General features: G+C 48.0%; 2 non-coding genes across 2 annotated transcripts; both read left to right on the plus strand.

The window, feature by feature from the left end:
- The first annotated feature begins 8998 nt into the window (after nucleotides 1-8998).
- Nucleotides 8999-9078, plus strand: LOC129518388 (small nucleolar RNA U2-19). The gene has a single exon (XR_008666185.1). It is a non-coding gene; the product is annotated as a small nucleolar RNA U2-19 (small nucleolar RNA).
- Nucleotides 9079-9233: 155 nt separating this feature from the next.
- Nucleotides 9234-9303, plus strand: LOC129518366 (small nucleolar RNA U2-30). Its single transcript, XR_008666179.1, has one exon. It is a non-coding gene; the product is annotated as a small nucleolar RNA U2-30 (small nucleolar RNA).
- Nucleotides 9304-27169: the final 17866 nt, after the last annotated feature.

The raw sequence follows: 27169 nt of genomic DNA on the forward strand, positions 1-27169 counted from the left end.
CCACTCAAATAAATGTATAATTCTGTGGATTTTAGTATGTTCACAGAGTTGTGCAAACATTAACACAGTAAATTTTAGAACATTTTCGACACCCTTCAAGAAAAACACAATGCCCATTAACAGTCACAACTTCCCACTCTAACCTTAGGCAATCATTAATTTTATTTTCTGTCTTTATAGATTTGCCTATTCTGGATATTTCACATAAATGGGATCATTAAGTCTGTGGTCTTTTATGACTTGATTCTTTTGCTTAATGTGATGTTTACAAAGTTCATCCATGTTGTAGCATGTGTCAGTATTTCACTCTTTTTAATGGCTGAATAATATTTGATTGTACAGATGTATCAAATTTTATTTATCTATTCATTAGTTGATGGTCATTTGGGTTGTTTCCATATTTGAGCTCTTAGGAATAATGTCACTATGAACATTCATGTGCAAGTTTTTGCATGGACATGTTTTATTTTTCTATTTTTTTAAAGATTTATTTATTTATGAGAGAGAGAGAGAGAGAGAGAGAGAGAGAGGCAGAGACACAGGCAGAGAGAGAAGCAGGCTCCCCACAGGGAGCCTGATGCAGGACTTGATTCCTGGACCCAGGATCACGCCCTGAGCCAAAGGCAGATGTTCAACCACTGAGTCACCCAGGTGTCCCTGTGTGAACATATTTTAATTTCTCTTGGTCCTATACCTAGGATTGGAATTTCTGGATCACATAGTAACACTATATTTATCCTTTGTAGAAACTGAACAACTATTTTCCTAAGAGATTTCACCATTTTTAATTGTTACCAGCAGTGTATTAGGTTTTATTAAAGTTGAATTGAATCTGCTGGCTGATTGGGGGAAGAACTGACCACTTTACAATATTGACACTACCCATCTATGAACACAGTATATCCCTATCTCTTTTTTAAAAGTCTCTTTTGGGGTGCCTGGGTGGTTTAGTCTGTTAAGCATCCAACTCTTTTTTTTTTAAAGATTTTATTTATTTATTCATGAGAGATACACAGAGAGAGAGAGAGAGAGAGACGGAGGGAGGGAGGGAGGGAGGGAGGGAGGGAGAGAGAGAGAGAGAGAGAGAGGGGCAGAGACACAGGCAGAGGGAGAAGCAGGCTCCATCCAGGGAACCGGATGTGGGACTCGATCCCAGGACTCCAGGACCACGCCCCGGGCCAAAGGCAGGCACTCAACCGCTGAGCCACCCAGGGGTCCCCAAGCATCCAACTCTTGATATCAGCTCAGGTCCTGATCTCAGGGTCATAAATTCAAGCCCCATGTTGGGTTCCACACTGGGTGTGGAGCCTACTTAAAATAATAAATAAATAAATAAATAAATAAATAAATAGTCTCTCTTTTTTAAATTTATTTTTATTTTTTTTTTATTTTTTTCTGATAGTCACAGAGAGAGACAGAGAGGCAGAGACACAGGCAGAGGGAAAAGCAGGCTCCATGCACCGGGAGCCCGACATGGGATTCGATCCCGGGACTCCAGGATCGCGCCCCGGGCCAAAGGCAGGCGCTAAACCGCTGCGCCACCCAGGGATCCCCATAAATAGTCTCTTTTCCTCTCAGTAACACACTATAGAATTATAAATATATTTTGTCAGATTTTATTCCTAAGTATCTAGGTTTTTTTAATTTAAAAAATGCTGTTGGTTAAAAGAGAAAAATGCTGCTGGCAATGAACTCTTTTTTCATTTTCTAATTGCTTATTGTCAACTTATAAATATACAATTGGTTTTTGTGTATTGATCTTGTTTTTAGTAAATTTGCTAAATTTATACATTCTTCTGGCATACTTATAGATTTTTTAAAATTCTCAACATAGGGGCACCTGGATGGCTCAGTGGTTGAACATCTGCCTTTAGCTCAGGTCATGATCCCAGTGTCCTGGGATCGAGTCCTGCATCAGGCGCCTGACAGAAAGTCTGCTTCTCCCTCTGCCTGTGTCTATGCCTCTCTCTGTGCTTCTCATGAATAAGTAATAAAATATTTTTTAAAAATTCTCAACATACATAGTCATGCCATCAACAAATGACCACAGGTTTTTGTTTTTGTTTTTTTTCCTTTTCAAATCTTACACCTGATTTTTTTTTCTTGTCTTATTGCAATGGCTAGGGCTTCCCATAAAACTAAATAGAAGTGGTGGTGGTAGACATCCTCATTTGTTCCAGTCTCAAAAGGACAACTTCTAATACCTTACCATCAAGTGTGATATTTGTATAGCTTTTTTTTTTTGCTTGATATTATCAGATTAAGAAAATTCCCTTTTATTCCTAGCTTGCCATGAAGTTTTTTCATGTGTTAATGCTGACTTTTTATTGAATGCATTTTTCACATCTATTGAAATATGACTTTACTCCTTATACTTTTAATGTAGTAAATTACATAATTGGTTTTCAAATGTGAAGCCAACCTCACATTCCTGAAATGGAGTCAAATTTCTTGTGTACATTAAAAGGATGGTAAAGGAATATGATGAAAACATATGCCCACAAATCTGACAACCTACATGAAATGGATAATCCATTATCATCTTTATATAACACTGGATTTGATTGTTATTATTTTGCTTAGAACTTATATCCAAGTTCTAACAGATATTATTCTGTAGTTATCCTTTTTTGTAATGTCCTAGTTGGGTTTTAATATCAAGATTATGTCACTTTCATCCAAAGTTACGAAGTTTTCTCTCTCTCTCTGTCTCTCTCCTCTGTAAGAGTTTGTGTAAAACTGGTGTAATTTCTTTCTTTAATATTTGGAAAAATCCACCAGTGAAGCCATCTGGACTTGCAATTTTCATTGTAGGAAAATGTTTAATTACTGACAAATTTTTCTTTTTTTTCTGACAAATTTTTCTAATAGATATAGGACTATCCTTTATGTTGTCTTCTGTAAGATTTGATAAGTCATGTTTTTCAGTTAATTTGTCCATTTCATCAAAATTTTCAAGTTTGTTGACATAGAGTCATTAATATATCCTCATAATATTTTAATTGTCTGTAAGATTTATAGTTATGACCCCTTTCTCCTGATGTTGGTAATTGGTGCCCTTTCTTTTATTAATATTCTTGGTCTTTATTATTTCTCCCTTTCATTTTATTAGGTTTGTTTTGCTAAGGAGTTTGTTTTGCTATTTTAAGTGATTTTTCAGACTTTCTTCTTTTCTAATGTATGTAAGCATGTCCATAAATATCCCTCTAAGAACTGTTTTTGTTACATCCCAAAATCTTATTTATTTTATTTTATTTTATTTTATTTTATTTTATTTTATTTTATTTTATTTTATTTTATTTTATTTTATTTTTTTACATCCCAAAATTTTAATGTGTTTAATAATAATTTATTTAAAATATTTTCTGATATCAAGACATAATTTTTTCTTTGAGTAATAGATTATTTAGAAGTGTATTGCTTAATGTTGAAACATTTGGAGATTTCAAGTTATCATACTGATTTCTAGCCCAAATTCATCATTGTCTGATACCATATTCTGTATGATTTCTATTTTTTGACATTTTTCCCAAGACTTTCTTTGTAACCTAGTATAAGGTCAATTTGGTAATTTGTTCCATGCACATGAAAAGAATATGTATCCTGAAGTTATTTGCTACACACACACATAAATATTATATATTTGGTTTAAATTCTCTGCTTACTGTTTTTTTTTTTCTTCTGCTTTTCTATCAGTTGATAAGAGAAGAAGCTTCCCTCTCTTTCTAGTTTACTGAGAGTGTTTTTATCCTGAATGGGTTGGATTTTGTCTAGTGTTTTTTCTGCATCTATTGATGATTCTGTGATTTTTTTCCTTTAGCTCATTGATCTTATGGAATACATTAATTGATTCTCAAATTTCCAGTCTGCCTTGCATACTTGGGATAAATCTCACTTGGATGTAGTGTATAATTCTTTTTATACATTGTTGGATTTGATTTGATAATATTTTCTTGAGAATTTTTCCATCTATGTAGATGAGAGATGTTGGTTTCTAGTTTTCTTTTCTTGCATTGTCTTTGTCTGGTTTTGCTGTTAGGATAGTGCTGGCTTCATAGAATGAGAAAGTAATCCCTCTGTTTCTATCTTCTGAAAGAGATTGTAGAGAATGGGTATAATTTCTTCCTTAAATTCTTGGTAGAATTCAACAGAAAACCATCTGGGCCTGGTACTTTCTGTTTGTGAAAGTTATGAGTTATTGATTCAAGTTCTTTAACAGATATAGGCCCATTCAAACTGTTTATTTTTCCTTGTGTGATTTTTGGCAGATTGTGTCTTTCAAGAAATTGGTCCATTTCATCTAGGTTGTCAGATTTGGGGGCACAGTTTTTCATCATATTCCTTTATCATCCTTTTCATGTACACAAGATATTTCACAATGATTTCTTTCCCCCTCTCCTTTCTGAAAACATAAGGGGAGTTTTCTCTGATAGAACCCTTTGGAGCTCTGGGAAGTAAAATTTACAGAAGTTTAGGGCTCCTCTATACCTGGGTCCATCTGAAATTTTTAACTTTCAGACTTTCCACACTGAGCCTCCCTAAATTCACCAGTAATAGCTCAGGTTTTTCTACTGTGGCACTGCTCCCTGCACAGATTTCTGCTCAGGTAAGTTGTGATTCTTTGTATCTGCATATCTGTCTCTCTAATACTGGGGTAAAGAGTTTGCCCTGTCATAGATTTGTTTTTTTTTTTTTTTCCTGTCATAGATTTGAGAAGAGCTGTTTTTTTTTTTTTTCCAGTTTAGTCAGCTTTTTAGTTGTTTTTTAGGATGGGATTATGACTTCCAAGCTTCTCACATGCCAGATGGGACTCACCTTTATCTTTTAAAGATATTTTCACTTCTTTTCAGTTATTTTATGGTGCCTCACATATGTCATTTTATTGTTTTCTCATTTCCACCATCTGTGGAAATATTAGATGTCAGTCTTAATGATAGCATATAGTTGGGGCTTGATTTTTAAAGATCCAACCTGATAATTTGTCTTGGAATATTTAGATCATTCACGGTGATGTAATGATCAGTATGGTTGGGCCTAAATCTACCATCTTGTTATTTATTTTCTTTCTTTTTTTTTTAGATTTTATTTAAATTAAATTAACATATAGTGTATTATTAGTTTCATAGATAGAGTTCAGTGATTCATCAATTGCATATAACACCCAGTGCTTGTTATATCATGTGCCCCCTTTAATGCCCATCACCCAGTTATTCTATCTCCCCATCCACGTCCAGCCCCCTCCAGTGACCCTGTTTGTTTCCTATGGTTAAGAGTCTCTATGGTTTGTCTCTCTCTCTGATTCCATCTTATTTTTATTTTTACTTCCCTTCCCCTATGATTCTCTGTTTTGTTTCTTAAATTCCACAAATGAGTGAAATCATATAATTGTCTTTCTTTGATCGACTTACTTTGCTCAGCAAAATACCCTCTAGTTCCATCTATTATTATTTGTTTTCTATGAGTCCCATGTATTCTTTATTTCTTTTCTCCTGTTTTCTTGCCTTTTAAAATAGTGATTATTTTAAAATATTCCTTTGATCTTTACTAATGTCTTAATATCTATGTTGCTTTTAAATATTTGTAGTGGTTGTTATAGAGTAGGGTCAGCATATGGACCATGAAATATGAATTTTTTTAATAACAAACTTTATTTTGTAGAACAGTTTTAGATGTGTAGAAAATTGTGAAGAGGGATCCCTGGGTGGCGCAGTGGTTTAGCGCCTGCCTTTGGCCCAGGGCGCGATCCTGGAGACCCGGGATCGAATCCCACGTCGGGCTCCCGGTGCATGGAGCCTGCTTCTCCCTCTGCCTATGTCTCTGCCCCTCTCTCTCTCTCTCTCTCTCTCATGTGACTATCATAAATAAATAAAAATCAAAAAAATTTTTTTTTTAAAAATTGTGAAGAAAGTATGGAGTTTGCATATATCCTGTGCTCAGTCGTCTTTATTATTAGCATCTTACCTTATACTATGGTCCATTTGTGAAAAGTAATGAACCAATACTGATACATTATTATTAACTCAGTTCCAAACTTTATTCAGATTTTCTTAGTTTTTAAAAATTGTGATAAAATACACATAACAAACACATTACCATCTTAGCTATTCTTAAGTGTTCAGTTCAGTAGTATTAGTGATTTGTTAGTATATTCACATTATTGGCAATCTCCAGAAGTCTTTTCATCTTGCAAAACTGAAACTCTATACCCATTAAACAACATCTTCCCATTTTTCTTTTTTCCATCCCCTTGCAATCACCATTTTACTTTTGATTTTAATGAATTTAACTGTTCACTATACCTTATATAAGTGGAATCACATAGTATCTATCTTTCCATGACTGGTTTATTTCATTTAGCCTAATGTTCTCAAGGTTTATCCACACTGTAACATGGGTCAGAATTTCCTTTCTCTTTATGCTTGACTTATATCCTATTGTACATATACTCCATATTTTGTTTATCCACTCAACCATCAATGATTACTTGAGAGATTACCTTAGTTTTTACCTAATGTCTTTTTGTCATTCCAGGATCCAATCCAAGATGCCACACTATATCTAATCATCATATTTTCTCAGGCTTCTCTGGTGGTGACAGTTTCTTGGACTTTCCTTTTTCTTTTTTCTCTCCTTTCTTTCTCTTTCTTCTTTTTCAGTCATTCATTTTTTATGACTTGGACAATACTGAAGAGTATTGGTCAGATACTCTATATAATATCCCTTTATTTGGACTTGTCTGATATTTTTCTCATGCTTTGAATAGGGTTCCGTTTTTTTTTTTAAGGAAGAGCACACAGGTGAAGTGTCATTTTAATCACATCTAGAGTACATACTATTAACATGACTTATCATTGTTTATATGGATCTTGATCATCTGGTTGAGGTAGTGTTTATTAGATTTCTCTAAAGTTACCCTTTCATCCCTTTCCATACTGTTCTGTTTGGAGGGAAGTCACCATGCCAGCCTACATGTTAGGAGTGCTTATGCTTACCTTGAGAACACAGTATCTACATAAATTATCTGGGGTTCTTCTGCCTGGGTGATTTGTTAAGAATAGTTTTTACACTTTTCAAAGATTGAAAAATTCAAAAGAAGAATAATATTTTATGATTTATAAAAACAGTTTGAAATTCAGATTTTAGAATCCACAAGTAAAGTTTTATTGGAATACAGCTATGCTAACTCATTTACATATTCTCTATGGTTGCTTTTATATTACAACAGTAGATTTGATTAGTTGCAACAGAGACTGTATGTCCTTTGACATCTAAGATATTCACTATTTGGCCCTTTACAAGGAAATTTTGCCAACACTTTATCTAAGGTTTACAATATGGATCTGCCAATTTATGGCAGTTTTCCTCCAATTAACACTATATCACTTTGTGTAAAAGTTAGAAACTTAGTGTAGTCCCATTTCCCCCTCTGGTACTTGGAGCCATTGTTATACATTTCATTCTACATGTTGCAAGCCCTACAATAAATGTTATTCTTTTTTATTTAAATAATCAATTTTCAGGGCACCTGGGTGGCTCAGTGGTTAAGCTTCAGCCTTTGGCTCAGGTCATGATCCAGGGGTCCTGGATGGGGTTCCGCATCAGACTCCTTTGGGAGCCTGCTTCTCCCTTTGCCCCCCTCTCTGTGTCTCTCATGAATAAATAAATAAATCTTTAAAATAAAATAAAATGTCAATTGTCTATTAAACAAATTTTTAAGTGAGAAAAATATATTTTATATTTAACCACTTATTTTCCATTTCAGGTTCTACTCATTCCTTTGTGTAGATCCAAATTTTCATCTGGCATCATATTCCTTCTGCCTGAAAAACCTTAACATTAGTTATAGTGCAGGCTGACAAATGACAAATTTCTTCACTTTTGTGTGTGTGGAAAATTTTATTTCACCTTCCTTTTTAAAATATTTTCACTAAGCTTAGAGATCTAGGTTGATGGTAACTTTTTTACTCACAACTTAAAAAAATTGTATTCTATTGTCTTTTGGCTTGTGTAGTCTCTGACAACAAAGCTGTGATCATTTTATCTTTGTCTCTCTGTACATAATGTCTCTTTTCTAGCTTCTTTTAAGATTTTATCATTGTCACAGACTTTTAGCACTTTGATCATAACAGACCGCGCTATCATTTTCTTGTGAGTGCTGAGATTCTTGGATCTTTGGGTTTCTAGTTTTTGCAAATTTGGAAAATTTGGGGTCACTATTTTTCCATTTCCCCTCTCTTTCATGGTTTCCACTACAAGTATGTTAGAGCACTTGATCCCTCTCGTAGGTCACCGGTTCTCTTATGTTTTCAGTGTGCTTTTTTTTTCTCTCTGTGCTTCCTTTCAGAAACATTCCGCTGATTATGTCATCATATGGCTTCAAGTCTACTGACCTCTTCTGCAATGTCTAATATGCTGTTAATCCCATCTATTCAAAATATACTCAAAACACATTTAGATTGTGTATGTTTCATTTCAATTTGTCAGTCTTAGGGTTGTTTCTTTGAAGTTATGTGACTCTTAAGATTTATCTGTTTTTAATTTTTAGCAAGTTAACGACAATGTGCCTAAGTATGGTTTCATTGTACTTACCTTACTTGATTTGATTCTTATGTCAAGTATAGAGTATTTTTGGCTAGTATGTTTTTGCCAGTAATATTATTTCTACCCTATTATTTCTCTCTTTTCTTTTTTGGACTTCTGAAATAAATGTTAGAACTTTTATTGTGTTGCATCTAACATCAGCGCTGTTTTCTGTGTTCTCCACCTTTTTGCTTCAATCTAGGTATTTTCTACTGAACTCTCTTCAAGCTCACTATTTGTTTCTTCTGCTCCATCTGATGCCTTTAGATCTGTGTAATAAATTCATAATTTTAGTTATTGTATTTTTTCCATTCTGGGATTCTGTTTGATTCTTTATTGTTCATTAATCCCAATTCTTTTATGAAACTCTACAGCTTTTTATCTATTTTTTTACACAATATAATATTCTTTTCAAAGTGTGTCTTAATGAAAATAGCCAAATTTGAGCATCAGAAGACCTTCCAGTCTACCTAATGTATGATCTCTGTAGTTCTGAGAAGCAAATACATAATTTAAAACAATAAGGCTTATGTCTGGGGTGTGTGTGTGTGTGTGTGTGTGTGTGTGTGTAAAGGTGACAGTGGATAGCTAAGGACTTGCTGATGGATGAATGAGAATGGAGGGATATGTGTATAAAAATGATAATCAGTTCTGAGCAATAATGAAAAGGTTTTACTACTGATCTTTATAATTGTGAAGGTTTCAACATTTGATCTGAGCTCAGAATTGAAAAAACAACAAAGTATTTGCTTCATCTGAAGCAATCTCAAACTTATATGGTCCCAAATATAGTTTAAAAACTCTTTTCCAGGGGATCCCTGGGTGGCGCAGCGGTCTGGCACCTGCCTTTGGCCCAGGGCGTGATCCTGGAGACCCGGGATCGAGTCCCACGCCGGGCTCCCGGTGAATGGAGCCTGCTTCTCCCTCTGCCTGTGTCTCTACCTCTCTCTCTGTGTGTGTGACTATCATAAATAAATAAAAATTAAAAAAACTCTTTTCCTGACTTATCTGAGAGTAAGTTACCACCATCTCCCAAATACTTCTGTTTCCTATGAAGATGACATCCTCCTGGATAACCACAATACCACCACCAAAGTCAGGAAATTAGCACTTGAACATTACTACGATCTAACCCACACCTCTCATTCACATTTCACCAGTGATCCCAGTAATGTCCTTGTAGTAAAAAGATCCAGTACAGAATCACATGGTACACTTGGTTTTCAAATATCTTTAGCTTCCTTCAATATGAAATGGAGTTTCAGTCTATTCTCGACTTTGATGACATTCCTGTAGACTATAGGCCAATTATTTTGTAGATAGTCTCAACTTGGATTTGTCCAATGTTTCCTTAAGATTAAAGTTGAGCATATCATGTAGGAATGTCACAGAAGTGATACCATGTCTCTCTCATTGCATCCTATTGAGTAGTACATGATTGTTATTTGTCCTATTACCATGATGTTCACTTTGACTACTTGATTAAGTTCGTGTCTGCCAGCCTTCTCTACTGTAAAATTACCCTTTTCCCTTTCAATTGATAAATACTTTGAAGGAAAGCACTTTGGGAATTTGTAAATATCCCATTCTTCAACAGACTTTCCATGTACTCATTTATTTATATCAGTATGGAGTCATAGATCCTATTTTATTCAAAATATTAGAATCTATTAATATCATTAATTATTTTGATACTCAAAAGAACCAGATCTAGCCAGTGGAAATCCTTTCCAGCTGGCTTCCATATTGTTTTGACATGTCTCCATCATTCTTTGAGTACTTATTTTTAGAAGGGCTTTATTGAGTATAATTCACATACCATACAATTCACCCATTTAAAGTGTACAATTCAGTGGTTTTTAGTGCATTCACAGATCTGTGCCGCCATCACCACAGTCAATTTTAGAACAGTTTCATTGTCTCAAAAGTAAACCTTGTAATCTTTAGCTAGCATCCTTGTATCCTCCTGTCCCCACTTTAGCCCTAGGCAACCACTAATCTACTTTCTGCTCTATACATCTCCCTATTCTGAATGGAATCGTATAATATGTGGTGTTTTATAATTGGCTTTTTTCACTTAGCATAATATTGTCAAAGCTCATCCCAGATGTAACATGTATAATTATTTCAGTCCTCTTTATGGCTGAATAATACTCCATTGTACAGATATACCATGCTTTGTTTTCATCAGCTGATGGGCATTTGAGTCATTTCCATCTTTTGAGTTTTGTGAACAATGTTGCTATAAACATTCCCGCACAAGTCTTTGTGTGGACATGTGTTTTTATTTCTCTTGGGTATGCTTAGAAACGGAATTACGAGGTCATATGGTAACTCTATTTAATCATTTTCGAGTACTTCTTTATTTTCTGGCACAAGATGATTCAGGCTTGTCTTGTACTTTCCCTGCCCCAGCCCTGTAATCAGCCATTTCCTGCAAGGAGTCCTGGTTTCTTCTGGTGGACAACGGTATTTAGAAATCAAGACTTTAGCATAGCATAACCTATAGAGTTGTCGAATCACTGCGTTATACGCCTGAAACTAATGTTAACTTTGTCAGCTACACTTCAATTTATAAAAAAGAAAGAAATCAAGACTTGGGTGCTAGCTATGCTCACTGTTATCAAGACGCCACTGCTTCCAAACCCTCAGTGGGTTAAGCTAGGAAACATATGCATGTGTATACATAAATGTACATGCATTGACACACACGATATAAACACCTGTATACACACTTACATCAACATTTATTTCTATATATATTTATTCTGAAAATCGCGAGTTCTCACCAATACCTCTAATCCCAACCCAACACTGTAGTGACATTCTAGTTTTCTTCCTTCCCATATTTGTAACATCCTTTGACAACATTGAGAAAAATGGCTCATTCCCTCAACATATTCACTTACTGGTTTGGTCCCACTATGGATAACCAATGGCCCATTGTGACTGCTCCCTATGCAGACCTCTCTTCAGCGTTCCTGGGCTCCAACATTCTGCCTCAGGCCACCACCACAACCTCTTCCCCTACATGGACATGCTTTTCACACCTCAACAGGCTCTGACCTCCCATATGCTTTGGATGCCCTGCCCCCACCCCCTTTTCAAGCATCCCCTCATCCCCTGTAGACTCCATTTCCTGGTGCTTGGCCACTACCTTGGTCAAACGACCCTTTACCCATCTCCCTCACCAAGCTGGCCCCCACGTGAATATCTTCCTTATCTTGTTTGGGCTTTGATATTTCACACCAGGTTGCCTTCCTCTTTGGATGCCCTCCTTTTTCTGCTTGAGCTCTGAAATTTGGGTGAGGCCATCTGTTTGTATGATTGAGCTTTGACTCTCTTCTTTCTTTCTCTTCACCCTCCCTCCACCCCCACCACTGTCTGCCCTGCTCTGGCTGTACCCCCAAGCAGAGAAGCCCTCCTTACTTCACTTGAGCTCCAAAACCTTTGCTGGACCATGACATTCCCCACCTCTCACCCCCAAGAACATCTACCTTGCTTGGCCTATCGTAAACCTTCTGGAATGAACTGTTCTTAAAGGAAAAGGAACCAAAGGGAAGAGGAAAAGAAAGAGGAGGGCAAGAAGAAGGAGAAGGAGGAGGAGGAAAAGGAGGAGGAGAAAGACAGCTGACTGACAAGTTTTTATTGTAAGGTGGACGTTGCGTGTGACAGGTTGTAGAGGCTCCAGTTGATGTCATCTTCTTCCACAGAAAACTTCAGTTCCTTCTGCAGACTGAGTCCCTTCCAGGGTCCCAAGGGTAAGCCAGATTGGAGCAGGTTGAGGCATGAGCTCACTGGCCACTGAGACAGCCCTTATAAGAAGTGTGCTGGGAGGGAAGGAGGACCAGGAAGGCTATGTGGGGCTTCAGGAGCGCAGCGTGGTGAGAGACACTAGCCCGTGTCTGTGGGCGGACAGAAAGGAGGCCTGTCCAGTGGGAGATGTGGGCAGCACCCGGAGAGCCAGGGAGGGAAGCTGGGGCAGGAGTGTGGGGCCCTGAGCCTGGGGAGGCAGGCTTTGGCCAGGGGAGGGTACCACCTCATAGGGTGAGGAGAGGAAACGCTCAGGCCTGCCAGGTCTACCGGCCTTTGGCGGGGACACTGCACTCATCTCTGTTCATCTCTGTGCGGCTGCTACTTCCTGCCGTAGCTGAGGTGAGCTCACTGCAGAGAAGGGTAGCCCAGGGTGGGGGAAGGAGGGAGAGAGAGCTGGATGCATGGGGTGGGTGGGCGACTCAGTGAGGGGGTGTCATTGAAGGAGGGAAGCTTGGTGGCAGGAAGGAATACAAGGAAGGGAAGGACTTGGAGGAGGTTATTAATTGGAAGGGGGCTTGGAGGTCCCATCTCTCTGTCTAGACCGGGAGCACCTGAGAGAGGTAGCTGTCCCTTCCCCTCTGATAATGGTCCCAGCACAGAACCTTAGAGTGGGAAGTGGCAAGGTGGCTACTTTTCTCAGGCTTTTCCAGGGCTGGGGGAGGGAAGAAGCCAGAGTGTGAGCCCTTGGCTTTCTGCCTCAAGGCCGGTGTGGGGAAGTGAGGGTCCCTCCCCCGGGGCTCCCCTCCAGTCCCCTCCTCTCCCCAGTTAGGCCTGTGACCCCTGGGATCCTGGAGTAAGCCAATGTCCTGGATGGGGGGGGGAGGAAGTACAGGTAGAGAAGGGGTTGGGGGCTTTCTCTCCCCCTCCCTTCACACCCTATGGGTCAGGCAGGAGGACCAGCAGCCCCAGGCTGGATTTGTTTCCCATTTTGCTCTTGGCTCTTGTGGTGGAAAAATCGAAGCTCTCCCCTGGTACAGCAGAGGCGGAGAGAAGGCTAGAGAGCGTGGCTGGGAGGCTGTCCTGGCGGGGAAGTTGAGGGGCAGGCGGGGCCTGGCTGGGAGAGACTGCCCGCCCCCCCCCCCCCCCAGTCCCCTCTGCTTCTACGTGGCTCTCCAGGCCCAGGCTTAGGTCCTGCAGGGCTGAGGCAAAGGGGGCGGGGCCTGGGAGGAGGCCAACGCTGGCTGGGGTTCAGCCTCAGGCCTATAGCACCCATCCCCAAGCTTATCTCCTAAATAGCCTCCGAAGAGTCACTTAAAGTCCCCTTGATTCATTTCCCAGAGTTAGAAGTCTTTATGTTCTGTGTCCCTTTCTGATATCTCGGTGGTGGAAGGGGAGGAGGGCGGGGGGTGGGGGTGAATGGGTGACGGGCACGGAGGGGGACACTTGACGGGATGAGCACTGGGTGTTATTCTGTATGTTGGTAAATTGAACACCAATAAAAATTAATTTATAATAATAAAAAAAAAAAGTCCCCTTGATGTCTTAGAAGGAACCACTGAGAAGCTGCAACAAGAGGGAGCTGAGTCAGGCTGGGCTGGGGCTTTTTCCTAATGGGGAGACAAGCTGTGTGCTCAGAGGGTCTCCCAGGCAGTCACTGGGCATTTCTGGACACCTGGAGGCACAGGAAGACTTTCTGTCCATTATCCATGTCACCTTCATGACCATCTCAAGCAGCATAAGCATCCTCATTTTACAGGAGGGTAAATCGAGGCTCTAGGAAGTCAAGGTTTGCAGAGCCTCTAAGTGGCAGAGTCAGGATTTGAAACCAGTTATGTCTGGCTCATTGGATGGTGTTCTTTCCCCAGCACTGGAAACACTGGAAAACCTTCCTCCCCAGGGCCTAGAGTCCCCCGAACAGCTCTTAGTGGGCTGTCCCACTGGGGAGAGAACCTGCGGAAGGCACAAGGTGCTTTGGGCCATGCCCCTGCCCCCCAATGGCCCTGCCATCTCTCCCACGGACCCCAGCACCTTATGTGGCAGAGAGGAGCCTGGGGAGATCTCTCACCCTCTTCTTGTGGAGTTAGCACCACCCCCACTCCATTTTTCCAGCCACCCCAGTCCCTCACCCAGGCCTCCTCTCCAGCCTGGTGGAAAGAGGAGCCCAGAGAGGAGCCCAACCACTTTCCCTCTGGAATCTGCTGCCTCGGCTTTCGAATGGAGAAACCATCTGGAGTGTATTACGGGCGGTAGAGAAAGCCGAGAGCAGGAAAATGTGAGTTGGCCCCCGAGGTTCCCGTCTACAGGAAGAAGGGGCTCAGGGCTCTTCAAAGGATGGGCCAGCAGCTGCCCCCACTTCTCCAGTCCTTGGACGGGGCAGATAAGAGATGTGCCGGGGAGCAGACAGCCTATGGGAGACGGCACCCAGGCCTCTGGACACCACCGCGGAGCCCTGTTTGAACCTGCTTATCTTACCTACTCTCCCATTTCGCAGATGAAACTGAGGTCCAGAGAGGGATAGTAACTTCCCCAGGATCACACAGCAAGTCATGAGGAACAAGATGGGAGTGAGAGCCCTTGCACATATATGTGTACCTATCAACGGACTGGATGTCCCCCGGAGTTGTGGGGAGGGCAAAAGTTGAAACAAAGGGGCAGGCTAGAGGCTGGATGATTTTTCTCTCCCTCAGCCTCAGATGAGTGAAGCAAGGGGTCTTCCCTCTTTCTGGGTGAGGAATATCCTCCACTCTTTCTGTATCTCTACTCCTTGCCTCCCAATCCCACTCTGGCCCCTCTTGCTGCCCTGCCCCCTGCCTGGTTCCGGGGGTCCCCTGAGTGCCCAGGTGAGAGGGTGAGGGCCCTTTAGGCTCTTCCTCTGGGCCCGGGAAGCCCCTCCCCTGCACGGGCCCCAGCTCCAGACGTGGCAGGGCCAGCAGGAGTGAGGTTTCTCTGCTCCCTCCCAAGTGCTGCGCTGGCGGCTCCCGAAATAAAAATCAAATGTGGGCTTGGCAGAGGGACGGGGTGGGAGAGCAGCCGGCAGCGAGTGGCGGCAGCGCTGGGCTTCATTCTTTCCATTGTAACTTCACCTCCTAACCTCTGGCATTTTAATTATTCTCCTACCCGCTTGCTTCTGCACAGGCCAGAGGGTGAGCTCACCCTTTCCTCTAGCCTGCGAGGGGACGGCTGCTGCCTGGACCCCCAACCCCCAGCCTGCTCCCAGGAAGCTGCGGGGGGGGGGGGGGCACAGGCCTAGATGCTCCCTTCTGCTTCTGCAGTCCCTGGTCCCTAGACACCCAGCCTGGCACCTAAGGTTCCATGTGTGAATCACTAGGTCTTCACACCCACGGCTCCACTAAATGGTGGCCACGGTCTTCAGCCAATGCCTTCCCGGCCCACCGCCCATTCTGTGGACGCCGCAGCCGTGCCCAGTGTGTGTGGAGCAGGGCCTAGGACCTGGGCCGGGGCTCCCAGTCTGCACTTTTGCCAAACCCACGAAGAGGGCAAGAACAGCTCAGCCCTGATCATTTGCCTCATCTCCCCAGAGTGTCCATTTTTCCCCCCAATGGTAAGTGATTTAAAGCATTATTTTCATATTAAAACATACAAGGACACAGTATGAGATAGGAAGTAAAATGGCCTATGAACTTTTTTGTAATTCTCGGAGAAGATCTCCACTTGGGACTGTCCACAGTCCCCTGTGCCTGGCCATGAAGCATGAGACACTGGACATATCTGTGTGTGGCCAGTTTGTTCTGCCTGTGGGCTGCTGCTGGAGATGCTGGTGGGTGAGGGTGGGCAGCCTTGGCCCATCCGGGAGCCAGAGGCCTATAGCTGGAGGCCTCTGCTGCTTCTTGTTCCTCCTGAGGAGGTCAGGTGCCACAGGCCCACGGCAGCCTCACCTTGGACCCCAGGGCCAGCACCCCAACCAAGGCCTCCTGCTTGCCCCCAGGTCCTGGGAGCTCTCCCACTCCACTGCCTCACTGCCCAGCCCTGGAGGGGCCTTCTGCCTTCTTCCTTCTTGCCCTGTCAGTCTCCCTGGGATGAATGTTCTACCAATAAGCAGTTCCTGGGCACCTATCCTGGCTGTGCCAGGCCTCGCTGTGGGCAGTTACAGTCTCTGGCCCAGCAGAGCCTCCAGAAGCAAGGAGTGAAGTGCAATGCAATGCACTCAATGCAGGGAGTGCCGAGTGTGGGGGAGCTCCAGGCCAGGGCAGCCCCTGGGTGGGAACTCTGGAGAGGAAACTCCTGACCCAAGCTCAGGGAGCAGAGCATCAGGAAAGACTTCCCAGATGAAGTGCTGCTGGGGAAGAGTCCTGAGGGAGAGTGTGGCTGGTCTCGGGAGCAGCCCCTGCAAATGCCCAGCGTGAGAGAGAACCCATGCTGAAAGGTGCCCATGCAGAGGCTGGTGGAGAGGGAGGAAAGCTGGGGGGTGCAGGGGGAGATGCAGGAGTACTCAGGGTGGTGGTGAGGGGCGGTACAATGGCAAGATGATCAAATGCATGTTCTAGGAAGATTTCAGGATGACCCATGGAGGACTGACTGGAAAGTGATCAGAATGGTGGTGGGGTGGCCCCTAGGAGGCTGCCACAGAGGTCCAGGTAGGAGGTGACAGTGGCCAGGCCCAGGCCAGAAGCAGCAGAGTGGAAAGAGGAGCCAGATGGACCAAGATTTAGGAGGCCGGAAGTCACAGGACTCTGCAACAGATGGGCAGAGGGATAAGGACTGGTTCCTGGCTTCATGGCTTGAACATCTGGCTGGGTGGCTTGCTGCGGAGCATGGTGACTTTCATACACCTGCACGCCATCCAAGGGGAGCTGCTCACCGGGTGGCTGGAGGTGGGAAGGACCCCTGGAGAGAGTGCAGAGGGGAGAGGCCAGGCCCAAAGCCAAGGGAAGACAGAGTCGATACAGCCTTCTCAGGAGCTGGAGAAGGAGCAGCCAGAGAGGGAGACAGGAAACCAGGAGAGGAAGGGGCTGCCAAAGCCCCCGAAAGAGGTCTTCTTAAAAGCCAAGATGTCAACAGCCACACAGATGAAGCAAGCTGAGGCCCGAGAAGGGACACGTGGTCTAGGGACCAAGAAGCCTTTGCCTTTTTCTGACCCTCTGTCGTGCCTTCTCCCTGACCCAGCCTCCCTGACTCTCTGTTCCTGGTTCCCCTCCATCCTCTCCATCCCCAGCCTCCCCCACTCTTCAATGCCCCTCATTCTTCCCTAGGCCCTGTTCCACCTCATTCCTTCTCTCTCTCCCAAAGGCTCAACATCTTTCTAAGAGGAACTCCATGCCACCCCTGCCCCACTTGGGTCCTGGCTGCTGTCTCTGGTTCCTGAAATCACCTACCTCCACCACCAACAATGACACACACCATCACGTACGTACACCTGTCACGTGAGACACGTGAGAGAATCACCCAGAATCAGAAGCTGGGGCAGAGAGGAACATACACGCCTCCTCTGGCCTCCTGGGTGGCTCACAGTCTCCTAGACTAAACCCTAGTGGGGTGCCAGGCTCCAGGCCAGCTCTAGGCCAGCCTGGCCTAAAGGAGGGGGACTTCTGGCCAAAAGGAGGGGACTCTGGCCTAAAGGAAAGGGCTCTGCCTGGGATCTGAAAGGACTAGCAGGATTTGGTCAAGTGGCCACGGCAGCCAAAGGAACCATAGAAGGAGGGGAGGGTGAGAAAAGGTGTGCATGTGGAAAGGAGACCACATTTGCACGGCAGCCCCTAGCTCAGGGTGGCTGCTGACCCCCAAGAGGGGGCAATAGACTGCAAGGTGTTAGAGCCAGAGCATAGAGGTGTGGGGTGCTGAGGGAGAAGACCCCCAACTGTGTCCACCGCTGCCTCCTGATCTGGGGCTTTCTGACCTGGCGCTGTTTCCTTACAAATTCCCTCCAAATTCCTTTGTTCATTTGGGAAATATTTAGTGCTTCTCTGTGCTAGGCAAGTGCTAAAGACACTGTGAGGGACAGAATAAAGTCTCTACGGCCCCACAGCCTAAGTTCCAGGAAGAGACATAAACAAATAAAGACTAAAAATGAAGATCATGATAGGGGTTGCGAAGAAAGTAATGACTGGCCACTGTCTGACATTAGAGCCTGTGACCGAGGGCTCCCTGTGGGTAGAGCCTGTGTCTCCTCCATCAGACTGGGAGCTCTGCGCCTCTGTGGAAGGGCAGAGAATGAAGCATCCTGGAGCAAGACCTGAGCTGCTCAGAGAGCTCCCAGGAACAGCCGCTTGCTTAGCCCCGAGAGCCTTTCCCGGCGGGGTCCCCTCTTGCAGTGCCCACAGGCCGACTGCTGTGTCCACCACAGCCACCACCACTTCCTTCAGCAGCCACTGCTTTGGTGCCTGGTGGCTAGAGGAGGGCTGGCACCCATGGGCCGGAGCCCCCGGCTAGCAGGTGTAAGGGGGTCCAGGGAGGGCTCCACAGAGGGACCCAGGGTCCAGGGGTGGCGGCAATCTTGGAAAGGAACCCCCCTCTTCGCAGATAAGCCTGAGGGGGAGGGCTTTCTCTTCCCCCTCCCGACAACCCCCGCCCCATTAAGCCCTTAAATTAACCTCAGCCCCACCCAAGCTGGAGAGAGTGCCCCAGAATAAATCGTAAATTACATGCTGCCTGGGGGCAACCACAACTCTCCTTCTTCCCTCTCCAGCAAGCAGACCCACCCTGCCCACTGCTGGGGGGCCTCCCCCCAAAATGGCTATTTATACAGCTCCCCTCTTTGCTGTCTGGCCCTGTTGTCCCTGGGCAGGTGAGGCCCAAGGAGGCTGCACAGCTCTCCTAGGAGGCCGAAGTGGGTGGGGGAGGCTGTGAGACCCTCTAGGGTCTGACCGGTGTGTGGGGATATCATTTATAGCTCCTGGCAGGATACTTTGGAGGTGCTGTTCACAATCACACCCAGGATCCTGGACATCAGGATATCATTTATAGCTCCTGGGCATCTGGTCACCCAGGAATGGGGCCCAGACTGCACTATTTCCGAGTGCAGGTTTCTCAGGAATGATAGAGAGAGAGAGAGAAAGGGAGGGGGGTGTGCCTTCACCCCATGGTTGCCAAGTGAGTAGTTCTGAAGATGGGCACCCCCCTCCAACCTGGCAAGAGCAAAACTGCTCCAGCTCCAAGGACCCCAAGCACATGGGGGATCCTGGGGCAGGGGAGCGGACAAAGAAAGTGGGAAGCTGGACGAGGTTATTTTGAGACCACAGGCCTAGGCCAAGGACCTCCCTGGAAAAGCCACCTTGCATTCTGGGAACCTATTTCTGGACTGGGGCTGCTCCCCTCAAGGAGTACAGAGAAGGGAGGGAAGGGAAAAGGCAAGAAAGAAGGAACTCAGGAAGCCAGTGGGAGATCAAGAGAAACAGCGCGTGCGCACACACACAGGAACAGAAGGAAAGGGAAAGACCCAGAAACACCGAGGTGCTGGCACACGGAGACTGGGAGGACAGGGCGGGCCCAGGCCTGGCATCACTCGGCCTACCTCAGCCTGGCACCCATGGGCCTGGGACGCCTGCCCCCTGCCCCCTGGGCCCCTCTGTGCAGCTCTCCAGGAGGGAGGGTGAAGGGCCTCCAGGCTCCTCCCAGAGGGAGACTCCCCTGCCGCTCCTCCATGCCCCAGCTCTGCCCTGTGCCCCCTCCCCACCCTCACTGCCTGGGGGCTTCGTGGGGGCTGAGGCTTCTCCTGCCTCTTTGCTGCCCTGCAGGTGGGGGCATCAGTGGGTTCAGAAGGTGGATGGAAACAAGTGCCCCTCTCATCGTGGACTCAGCTGCAGAGGGAGGGAGGGGATTGGTGCTGAAGGAGGGGGTGCAGGGGTTAAGGAATTGGGGAGAACCTGCAGCAGAGGAGCAAGCTTCCCAGCCTGAGTCCCTAGTAGCAGAGAGTGAGAGGGCCCAGGGATCAGGCGGTGGGTGCGGTGCTGCTGGGTCTGGAGGACCAGGTACCCATCCAAGTTTATACCTCATGTGTGTGATTTAGGGGACAGGGCTCGCCCATGGACTGTGAAGAGAGCAAACAGGACAGCACAAGAGGAGAGGCCAGTGGGCCACCACTGAGGGGACATTTGTATTCACAAATAAAGTGGGTGACAAGAACTGTGCTGAGAGCTCTTAAAGGAGGGTAGGTGGGCCCCGGCAGGGTGGGGGGCGGGGATAGAAGATTCCACTAGTGCTGCCTGGGAGGGGTGAGAACCCTGCAGCATGGGGGGTGCTAGTCACAACAGCCCCCCCTCTTACAGGTGATGATATGTTGTCTCCCTCTTAAACTTGATTACCCATCTGCTTACCAGGTCCCCATAACCACAAATCTGCCCAAAAATCCTGTTTATGGGGTCTGGGGCATTGGACCTGCCATTCAGCTGGAGGAGGCAACCCAAACCACAGCAGAGCCTGGAGTGGAGAAGCAGTGCCCAGCGTGGCGGGCACCGGCTCAGACACTTAGTGCCCTGTTTACCCTGGCATGGGCAGCTGGCACAGGTGGGGCTCTCCAGGGAGCAGCCAGAGGCGCAGCCAGCAGACCCACCTGGAGGCCAGAAAGGAGGCCAGGACTGCAGAGCTGGGGGAGGGGTGCAGGGAGAGCCATCCAACATAGCTGCAAACCTGGTCCTCGCACTGCGGCACACGGGGTGCTAGTGCCCCAAAGCTCAGCAACCTCTTCTCTGTACTATAAGAGATGATCTTACCAGCCAAGCCAGGCGGGGGCCCAGGGACTGGGGAGGCTGGAGGAGGTGGAGGAAGCCCCAGGACGCTGGAGCCCTGTTCTGGTGTGTCTGGGCACCTCTGACTCCCCAGGTCCGAGGGACTGCCCCACAACACCCAAAGGCACATGGAGCTTCACTTAAACACATGCCATCACAGCCCCCCACCCTGCCAATCACTACACAGATGCTGTCCCCACATTCTTTCTCCATCATACAGACCTAGAAGCCATGCCCCACAGCCCACCGCACCTGACATGCACAGGGTCTGCTAACACTCAGCTCACAAATACAGCTCATAGGTGTCAGATGCATGACACTCACTCTGATACCCCCTACTCCACATAGAACCTACACTCCTGCAGCAAGGTCACACACACACACACACACACACACACACACACACACTCTCTCTCTCTCTCTCTCTCTCTCTCTCTCCTCCCAGTACCCAACACCCCCAAATCAGCCAAGAGAGGTCTAACATTTCAGTCCTGAGCTTCTTCCTACCTCTCCTCGCCCCATCTCCATCCTCCCTCCCACCTCCTCTACCTACCCCCTCCCCACTCACTGTACCCCACCTTCTGCTTCTGCCTCTCAGTCTCTGGGTGACTTCCTAGCTGGGTCCCTTGCCCTGGAGTCTCATTCTTGCCTCTCCCCATCTGCATACAGGTTGTACATCTGGGCAGCCACCGGCAGCTACCACTCCACCAGCTTAGTCTGGGGGCTCCAGATGAAGGGGAGCAGCAGCTGGCCTTTGTTGGAGGGGCCTCAATTCCCCCTGCCTGTCATATCCCCTCCTCCCCCCCCTCATGGACCGCCCACCCCTCCCCATTCCCGGCTGAGTCATCCCCACATCTGGAACCTCAGCACATCTGGAAGAGCTGAAGTCTGTGCAGCCCATTCCACGTGGACACCCCTCCCCCCAAACTGCATTTCACTCCCACCCTTAACAAAAGCTGGGGTCTGGCCCCTCCACCCCACCTGGCCCAGGGCCCCAATCACCTAGAGGGCGGGCAAACAGCCCAGTGCCAGTCTCTGCAACAGGACATCCATTGAGCACAGGCTCTCTCTCAGGTAGCAGTAATAACCTTGGCCACTTGGTGCCCACTGCACTGGGCAGGCAGGACAGCGCTGGCTTCGGGGGAGGCCAGCCCCAGGCTGGGGGAGGCAGGCAAGCCAGGCAGTGAGGAGGCAGTGGTTTGGCCCAGCAGGCAGAGGGAATTTATCCTGGCGCCAGGCCCTGAAGCCAAACATCCTTCACTAACCTCGCAGACACATCAAAGCTGGCCAGGAAGGGGCCCTTCGGTAGAGGAAACCTGTAGTCTTGGCGGCCTGACAGCCTGGCTCGGGGCATAGGACCACCCTGTCCCACTCAGCAGCCCAGGCTCAGGCCCCGGAGCTGTAGGCAGGTCACTTCTCCCGCCTCCCGCCTCCCCCGGTGCTGCGGACAGGGCGATTGCCCTGGTGAGGGTGGCACGGCTGGCACCGGGACTGAGCTCCGGCCCCTAGGACCAGGCTCCCTCTGAAACCTGACCCTTCCCACCCTGCGGGCAGGAGAGGCAGAAGGGCTCACTTGTTGCCCAGCCTGGAGGAGGGCATGCTCAACTGCAGGGGAATTGACTTCAGGCCCTAGGCCCCTTGTTCTGGAAAGGACCTCTCTCCATGGAGGAGGCTGGATGGAGGGGGCAGGGGGCTTCGCCGTTGGGAGAAGAAGGAAAAGAGCAGCCCAAGTGGAGTGGGAAGACTAGAACTGGGCTGCAAGCCACGGGGCCTCTCTCCAGGGACAGCAGGGGCCGGAGCCGGAAGAGGGGCTGGGAGGCGCTAACAAGGGAGGGAGGAGGTGCTAACAGGGCCACTGTGGTGAGGGGGATCCTGCAGGCCGCCCCTAACGGCTGGCCTGGCTCCCCTAACGGCGAGGCGGAGGGGGGGCATCACATCAGCGGGGGAGGTGTGTGCACACGCGTGCACATGGGTGCATGCACACCACTGGGGCCGAGTCTGTCCTGGGCCAGGGCCAGATGATGTGGCTGCTTAGCGGAGCTACGGTTTGGTTTGCAGAAGAATGTGGTCTCTGCCCACCTCACTTCCCCCGCCCTTCTGCTCGCCTTCATGCTTTGCCTGACCCCCAAGTTCTTAAGACGTGATCGGCTTCAGGGATGTCTCAGACTGTCTTCTCTGCACTTTAGTCTGAGCCCCCAGGCCCAGGAGAGGCCCTCTGGTTGGTCGCTGATGAGCCCAGATCAGTGCCCAGCCATAGGAGGGGCTCCTTTTTCCCCTATTTGCCGCAGGAACTCCCAGCTTCTTTGGGACTGGGAAGTTCTTCTGAAGTCTGACAACAATCCCTGGTAACATCTGGATGTGCCACAAAGGCACCAACCAGCGGGGTGCAGGAGATCCCTCTTTCAAGGGGCCAACTAGGGCAGAGCTAGAAAGGGGGAGATACTAGGGGATTCCCAACACCTTTTTTCCCTCTCTGGCTACAGGGTTCTCTCTCAAACAGCACAAGGCTGGGGGTGGGAGTGAGACTGCAGAGAAGGGGAGGGCAGAGAGGGGACTAGGGCTGGTGGGGGAGTCTCACTTGGGGCCCAGGCAGCCACAGCTTGCTAGCTCAACCTTCCCACCCCAACTTTCCACCCCACATCTTGGAGGTTTTCTCTCTCTCCACCCCTGGCCATACCCCGGAAACCTACACTTTGGAAGGATAATGGCTCCCAAATGCGGTTTTTGTCTCTGCTAAGCCTCTGGGAAGGTGAGTGTTGGTTGAGCTCCTCCAGCCGCTCATTAGGATAATAAGCTCCCTGAACCGTTAATTGTCAGGTGGCACGCCTCCCTCCACCCTCCTGGCCCGCAGGTTGGTGGCTCTGACTTGGGATCAACTCATGAAGTCACCTCCCCACTCCATGCCTGCCCATCACCCCAAGAATGAGTGAGGTGGACTTTAGTTTCCAAAGGAATGCCGGGAAGAAGGCTCAGACCCTGGTCCCATGGCCAAGAATTCCTGTTGGCAATCCAACTTGCATCTTGCCTCCTCCTGGAAGGTGGACAGTGAACCAAGCATTCCTTGCAGCTCGCCCTGTAGGAGCTGCTCGATCCCTAGGGAGCCATCTTACTCACTTAGAGGGTATGTGTACACTAGAGGGGGGTGGGAAGCAGAAGAGATGGATTGCCCAGAACACCCAGCTGGTGGAGATAAGAAGCCCAGTCAGCCTGGGCAGACAACTCGCCCCCCAAGATGAGTGCCCCCCACCAAGGGTTTTGGGAATTCATTCCCTATCCCCTTAGAGAAATCTGGCCCCTGACCCTGGGAGGCCCCCAACCAGTTTCATTTCAGTGACAACAGAGCCAGTGTTTACTTGGAACAAAGCGTCATGGGGAAATGAAAGATGAATCAGAACTGGGCCAGCCCCCACAGCCTGGTGGGAACATTAGAACATGTATACACATCTTCTAGGGAGAATGGCCAAGGGCCAGCAGAGAGGCCCAGAGAAAAGGCCGGGGTGTAAAGATCCTGGAAGGCTTTCTGGAGGAGCTGGTATTTGAGCTGAGCCTTGAAGAATGTATAAGACTTTCTTAGGTTTTGGGGAGGGGTCTGGGGACAGGTGTTCTAGGTGGGGGGAAACTGTCCACACAGAGGGAAGAAGGGAAAGAGGGGAGCAGAAGGGGTCTGCTGTGTGGCTGGAGAACATGTGGGCCGGACACAGAGAGCATATTACAAAGCAGGTGGGGAGCCACAGTGCATGAGGACAGTGACAGTGGAGACACCTGTGACAAGCACAGTCCATAGTCTCCCACTTTACTCTCAGCCTGAGGGAGAGGTGGGCACCACAAGAAGGCCAACCCAGGCAGTGCTCAGTTGGCGGTGGGGGAGCAAACCAGGAAGAGAGAGAATCACTCAAATCTCTGGTCCCAGCACCACTGCTACAACCTGTCCCCTCTGGCTCTCTAGGAATAGTGGTCAATACCAGGTCACTCTCCGTGTTAGGTCATGGGCCCTGCCCTCTCTCACCTGGCCCTTGCGTGGGACCCAGATTCACTGAGTGGACAGCAGAGGGGGCTGGATTTCAGAACCCCACCACCACCACCCAGAGAGGGTTCTCAGAGGGAAGCAAGGCCCTTCATTCCTTGGCATCTCTGCCTCTACATGAAATGGAGAAAAGGAGCTTTGGGCGCCTTTCCTCTGCCAGGATTTAAATGCTTGTTGCTTGTTATGATTCAGCTAACATTTATTTACGTCACGGTATGCCAACACTGAGCAGTTTATGTCATCCTCACGATGACCCCCCTGTGACAAAGGAGGTACTGTTTATCCACCCCCACTCCCTCCACAGAGAGGCCAGAGAGGCAAAGAGGAGGTTCATCTCTTGACTAAGGTCACACAGCACATGGCAGTAAGTGGCACCCGTACCAACACAACACAAGACCGTCTGTCCCTCCCTGCAGGCAGAGCTAGGCTAGAGCAGAACATCGTTCTGCATTCTGTGGACTTTGAAAAGAAAGATCCTGGCCCAACGCCCTAAGTCATTATGGGAATTGGTGTCTGCTGCAGTCCAGGGGGGGCACTAAGAGGAAAAGAGCTCAGCCTGGCTCTTCCCCCTCACCCAGGCCAGGGCAAGACCTCCCACCTCACTGCGGCTCCTGTGAGGAGTTCCTTCCTCCATTGCAGCAGCTCCCGGGCAGCTCCCTCCTCCCAGGCTACTTCTGAGTGTGGGGTCTCCAGACCTGCATGGTTCTGGTCCTGACTCAGCCCCAATGTCCCGTGTCACTTGGCCTTCCCAACCCTCTGGGCTCCGGTTGGCTTCTCTGAGAAGGGAGCAAGTGGACCAGCTGACCTCCGAGACCCTTGCAGCTGGGCCCTTGCAGGACACAGACAATCAGCTCGTTCTTTGGTGAATGGGCCGGGGAGGCAGCGAGCGAGTATGAAGACATTTGGACTTTGCTGCTTTTGGGAAACCCCAGATGGAATTTGGCGTGGAATCTAGAGTGACCCACTGACTGCCTGCCGCCTCCGGCCTCCCTGCGCCTGTGTTCCTGCACGCCTAAGCACACACGTGCATGCATACGGCCACTTCCCTCCCGTGGCCAGACGAAGGGGCCAACAGAAGATGGTGTCCCCATGCAGGACCCTCCTGCCTCCAACAAGAAAGGGCCCTGTCTCCTCAGCCTGGGGCCCCACTGTGCCCCTACCCCAGCCTTCCACGTCCACCCCTCAAACTCCTCCATCCCGTTCTCAGTTCTGCCATTTCATTCCCCAAGATACCCTCTTCCCCTAAACACACCCATCTTTCCTAAAGGCCATACCTTGATGGGACTCCAGGTCTAGGCAGAGTGGCAGGGGGTCCGGGGCTTGGGTGTAGGAGGAACACGGCAGGGGCAGGAGGGAAGCCCAAGTTAGCAAGAACCTCACTAAGGAGCAGTGGTGTGGGTATTGCTGGGAGAAGGCTCCAGCACTCTCTGGATTAGGCCCCCCTTGGTAGAGGGGCTACCTGGTGCCAGAGCCAACTTTGTGAGCTGCCCCTGCCCATGACCTTCTCCATGCTCAAAGTCACCAGGAACTGGAAATAGAGGCCATTGTGTGGGGCCAGACCCCAATTTCACTTGGATTAGGAGACTGGAAGATTCGGTCCTTAAGAGCAGAGCAAAAAGGGCCAACAGATAATGAGAAACAGAGACAGGGAAAGAGGGGCCCAGAGAGACCCGGGGAGCTGGTGAGAAACACGGTCAGGGAGACACAGGACCAAATCAGACACAAAGGAAACAGAAACACACACACAGAGAAACAGGCTCCCAGGGAGACAGTGATTCACAACCAGAGATGGGAAAAGGAGCAAACACGCAGACGTGGAGAGGAGCGGCGGAGGCAGCGCCGGGGAGAACAAACGGGAGGATGGACCGGGAGGGATGGCGAGGGACCAGGAGAGGTCACCGAAGGCAGAGATGAGGACAGGCATAAAGAGCAAGCGGGGAGAGAAAATGGAAAGGCAGCCAGAGGAGGAAGTTCGGTGCGTCCCTACTAAGCTGGGGATCTTCTTCGGTGGCAAAGTCAGATTTGAGACGCGGCAGGAGACGCCTAACAAGCTGGTTGCTGAGCCTCCCCGGGAGCCCTCCCCGTCTCCCCGGGGCCGGGAGCAGCACCCCACCCAGCAGCTCCCCTT

This window comes from Nyctereutes procyonoides, unplaced genomic scaffold (genome assembly GCF_905146905.1).
Source record: "Nyctereutes procyonoides isolate TBG_1078 unplaced genomic scaffold, NYPRO_anot_genome, whole genome shotgun sequence".
Lineage (NCBI taxonomy): Eukaryota > Metazoa > Chordata > Mammalia > Carnivora > Canidae > Nyctereutes > Nyctereutes procyonoides.